Source organism: Podarcis gaigeae (assembly GCF_964106915.1).
Source record: "Podarcis gaigeae genome assembly, chromosome: 13".
NCBI classification, from domain to species: Eukaryota; Metazoa; Chordata; class Lepidosauria; order Squamata; family Lacertidae; genus Podarcis; species Podarcis gaigeae.
In genome coordinates this window covers 7,436,336-7,441,762 of record NC_139689.1, presented here as the reverse complement: position 1 = coordinate 7,441,762, position 5,427 = coordinate 7,436,336, and positions in this window count along the sequence as shown.

Sequence of the window (5,427 nt, the reverse complement as noted above, 5' to 3'; positions counted from 1 at the left end):
GCTTGATTTGTGGTGTTGTTTTTTTTAATGTTCTCTTTTTTAATACCAAGGAGGGAGGAACAGTGGCGTCACAACGGGGGGACAGTGCACCCTGGGTTCCATGTCTGCGGGGGTGACAAGAAATCACCCCATGGGGGCTCACGGCGGCGCGAGCAGCCATCGCACTGCCCCAGCCGCATGTGGAGGATCCTCCATCCGTGAGCAGAGGATCCTGGCGCCGGTGGCAAACCGCTAAATACAACGCATGTGCGGCGTCACACACATGCGCTGCACGTAGCGACGCCACACATGCACTGTATAGCGGTTTGCCACCAGTGCTGCTCCAGCACCGTACGGACAGTGCCAGGATCCCTCCGTCACCGCTACAGCCGCAAATTGAGGATCCCGGCACCATCCTTACAGCGCTGGAGCGGCGCCGGCAGCAAACCGCTATACATTGGTACCTCAGGTTACAGACACTTCAGGTTACAGAATCCACTAACCCAGAAGTAGTACCTCGTGTTAAGGATGAGAACAGAAATTGTGCGGCGGCGGCAGTAAAAGGTAAAGGGACCCCTGACTATTAGGTCCAGTCGTGGCCAACTCTGGGGTTGCGGTGCTCATCTCGCTTTATTGGCGAGGGAGCCAGCGTTTGTCCGCAGACAGCTTCCGGGTCATGTGGCCAGCATGACTAAGCCGCTTCTGGCGGACCAGAGCAGCGCACAGAAACGCTGTTTACCTTCCCTTTGGAGCAGTACCTATTTATCTACTTGCACTTTGAAGTGCTTTTGAACTGCTAGGTTGGCAGGAGCAGGGACTGAGCAACGGGAGCTCACTCTATTGCGGCGGCAGTGGGAGGCCCCAGTAGCTAAAGTGGTACCTCAGGTTAAGAATAGTTTCAGCTTAAGAACGGACCTCCAGAACGAATTAAGTTCTTAACCCGAGGTACCACTGTACACCGCATGTGCGTAGCGACGCCTGCCCCAGGTGTCATGCCGCCTTCCTTCGCCCCTGAGGAGGAATAACAGATTCCCGATGTGGTTCAAGTTCAAGAACTGTCCTAGAGCCTTCGCTTGGGGCCAACTGCCTCGGCAGCCATTTTCTGTGCCGTATCTTAAGGAGATAAGGCAGCAGGCAAAGGAGAATCAGGCCTTTGGCAAGGTTGCCGCATCCATTCGTCTCCATTGTGGTCTCCCTCCCCTGGTGCCCACCTGATGTTTGCAGTGGGGAAATAACCGGATTGTTCCATTGAGAGCCTTTCAAGAACGTTCCTGTCCAAAGAAAATGGAACCTGTAGCTCCTGTTTGTTTGGGTTAAGGGGGAAGCGGCACAAAATATTGGTCCTTTTGCACAGCAGCCAGCCACTGTTTGGCGGAGGGTTAGTTTTTCATGCAGCTTTATGGGGTGTGGCTTAGGCTTAAAAAAAACGGTTTGGGCAGGAGCTGGTGCATTGCAACAAGCTCATCTCGAGGTCACACATCTTAGTGTCACCTCCGCACCATACATGTTAAAGGACTGTTGTATCACTCTTAACAGCCATGGAAAATTTTGGGAACCATGTTTGTTTATGTTAAACCGCGCATCCCCTCTTTTCATCTAGGTTCTCAAACGTGGCTTACGGCAATAACCTCAAGAATCTAAAATCTGCAAAAGGGGGCAGGGGGAAGAAAAATTAAAATATATGGGAAAGTATTTAGGGTGCAAAGGACTACCCAAATAATCTGTAGCTGTTAGAGGAGCCCTGGAACCCTGCGAAGAGGATCCCAAAGTATGCGCAAAGTGCTTTGCCTTGCTCCACTATCCTAGCAGTTTGGAGTCTCATCGCTCCAGAGAGTTTTTCCAAGAGAAGCTCAAACTGCTGCTACCTCTCCCCGCAGCGTACGGCCTAAGGGTTGGAGAGAGTCAGCAGGATTACACGCTTAATATTTTTCTGCCTTTGTCAGCTGGCCTGAGGAACTGTGTGTGTGTTTAGGTTGGAGGAGATCTCAGCCTGGCTGCAGACCTGGTGGCCGTAAGCCAGGCTGGAAGGAATCTTGGCCCTCTCCTCTGGAAAAGGGAGCTCTCCTTTTCCCCTCCTGCCATGTAGATTCCCTCTTGAGATGGCTTGCTGCTGCTTCTTTGTATTTTATTTTTTTCACCTTCCCTCTCTTGGCCCCGTGGGAACCACTGCCTGCTGGAGGTGAAGTCACAGCACTGCAGGAAGGAAGAAGGATCAAGGGCTGAGAATGAGGGACTTGAAAGGCAGAGGTGTGCACACACAAACACAAAAAGATTGCTTCCTTCCCAATGGAAAAGAGGTTCCCACACATTCACCGCTACCGCAATGATCTATTCTGGTGGTTTTCTACCCCTCCTAAATTGCCTTTTTTTTCTAATAGGGTGGAATGTTTCCTGTCACACCCAGTAGCCATTTTTGCAGCGAGCATCACAGTATTGTGACACCTTAACAAAGTGGTTACGTTTGTAATTATTGGTGCCATAATAATTTAAAAACGGTTAAGTCTTTGGCCCTGTCGCTGATTTTCCCTGGAGGCTTTTCCCCTCAGGGGATTTGTGCAAACGGCGGCCTCTGAAATTTATCGGAGGCAGGATAGCAGTATCTGGGAAATCCTAAGTAGGGAGAGTACTGGCACACTGCTCACAATCTGCTTTCAGATTTCTGGGACAGCTCAGTTGGTAGAGCATGGCAATTTTAAATCTCGGGGTGGTGGGTTCGAATCCCACCTTGGGCAAACGATTCCTGCACTGCAGGGGGTTGTTGTCCCTTCCAACTCTAGAATTCTATCATTCCTGTCAGGGGCAGGTTTGGTACAGGGAAATGGCAACAAGCCACGTGTAGGGTTGGCCTGTGTTGCCTGTGATCTTGGAGGACGTGGTTTTGCGAAACTCCTCCATTGTCTCGAGCGAAGTCTGCCTGCCTGTCCCCTAGATTTGTCTCTGTTTAAGCTTTCTAATACAGGAACTTGGATGCCAAATTTGGGTCAGTGGCTCAGCCAGGGGAGGGAACAGAGTAGGGATATTTTTCCCCCTCTTCCCTCCGTTCCAAAAAATCCTCTTTCCATCCCGTGACCCTAGCTGCGACTGACAACACAAAGCCCAACCCCAAAGCTTCGGGATTTTGAGGCCCTGTGTGTGTTTTGTTTCTCCCCCTCCCCACCCCATTCCTCCCCCCAACCCTGCCAGCTCTGCCTTGCTGATCCCAGCTGTGTTTTGAACACATCTCTCACCCCCCCTCCTTCCCTCCCACCCCATATTGGTAATTGCTTCCAGATGCAGCAGCCACGAAAGCATGGATGAGATCAGCGCCTGGGGCCTATGCCAAGTGCACGAGACCCACAGGGACATCCAAGGGGCTGGAGAGACAGCAGTGCAGAGGGTTGCCATTTGCTGCATACACCGCCCTCGCCGAGCCTCGGCAAACCACCCTCCCAGCCCCACTTTCTCAGGGCTCCCCTCTACTTCAGGGTCACCCTCACACACACACACACACACACATCTTCGTGCAGGAAGTCAATCGGGCAGCCAAAACAGTTGAGCTGTAGCCTCGCTGCAGCCCTTGTCAGTATCTATTGAATTATTCCTGACTCAGTGAATGTGTGTCAAGGGGGGGACAGAAGGACCTCCGCGGTTATACCAACGTCACAATGCAGGAGACAGGATACAGGGGCTGTGTGTCACACATATATCTCTGGTGATTTGATTTTTATATCGTATTTTTGGCGAGGGGGGTGTTAATGCATTCATTCTAGCCCTGCGAATGGCTCATGTGGTCTAGCACCCTTTTTATAGAATTATACGAGTTGGGACCCGCAAGGGTCATCTAGTCCAACCCACGGAAATGCAGGAATTTGTGGCTCTCAGCAACTGGCATTTGCAGGTAAACTCTGTCTGGCAGTGGAGGGACGACAACAGCCATCATCGCTAGGAGAGAGTGCTTACAATAGTTTTTTTCTCTCTCATACACAAGCGTGGTTCTTAAAAACAACCCCTTCCTTTAATTGGCTATAGCTCGCTAGGCTGCGGGCTGCCAATATGGCACCCATGGGTGCACATTCACCCACAGGGGGCTTCCTTGGTGCCCACAGGGTTCCCTCCAGCCCTGTCCCTGTGAAAACCAGGATTGAGAGAAGCATTCTGTTGCAGCCCTGAGAACAGGGTGGTTCATGGCACCTGTAAGTTTCTCCATTTTGCAAACACGCCTGCTATCCAAACTAGGTTGGCTATGGTATGTTAAACAAAGTGCACAGCACTGCTACAGAGGTAGTCCCCAAGATGGCCAAAAGTTGCCTTCGGCATAAATGGGCATTCACTTAAGACATACAAACATCCCACTTATCCCAGTCAAGGAATACTTGCTAAAACTTCAGCCAGTTTCCAAAATATTGTTCCAGAGGCTGTCCAGGGCTCACTTTGAACCAAAGTGTGATCGGCATGATTTCAGCCGCACAACTGTGAAGTCTGCAATTCAGCTCTAGAACGCATGGAAAATGGAGCACAGTGCTCCTGACCATGTGCAGAGTGCATTTCCCTAATCGCTATGCCAACTCAGCTGACTCCCCCAGCAACAAACAACTCGCCCCTGAATTTCCCAGAATTATGGCGTTGACGTGCAAAGCAAAATACAGTACTCGGAAACTAGATTTCAAAACAAACATTGCACAATGAGATGCACTTTTCCAAATGTGGTATCATCACAAAATTTCCCAAACATGAAGCTTCAATTCTGAAAAGATCAGAGGAGCCAGGGGGACAGGAAGTGTGGCGTTTCTGCAATTCATCTTCTCCCTGTGATTTTCATCACAGCCAAAGCCTCGTTCTGGTGTTTGACTCCACAAAGTATCCCAGGATGGTTTTGAGCAGCTAATTTTGGAAGAGAAGTGTTAGTGGCCATTCATTCAGGGCCATTCTGCACCATACATTTAAAGCGGTATCATAGCACTTTCAACAGCCACAGTAGCTTCCCCTAAAGCAGGCATCCCGAACCTTCGGCCCTCCAGATGTTTTGGACTACAATTCCAATCATCCCTGACCACTGGTCTTGTTAGCTAGGGATCATGGGAGTTGTAGGCCAAAACTCTGGAGGGCCGCAGGTTGGGGATGCCTGCCCTATAGCATCTTGGGAAGTGTAGTTTGTTAAGGGTGCTGAAAGTTGTTCAGAGGAGAGCCCTATATCCCTCACAGAGCTACAGTTTTCAAGAGTTCCCTGGGAAAAGGGACTGATTGTTAAAACACTCTTGAGAAGCGTAGCTCTGTGATTATTCTTAGATTTGAACTTGGCTCTTAGCCCTTAATGGGCCAAACACATTGTGCATTTCTATATTAGCATTTCTTTGGGTCAATGAAAAGGAATGGCAAGCAAACTTTCCAGGAATGTGCAGAAATATCTCGGGAGTATTTAGATATTAATTCCCAAAAAAGAAATATAAATCACACTTTAATACAACATAC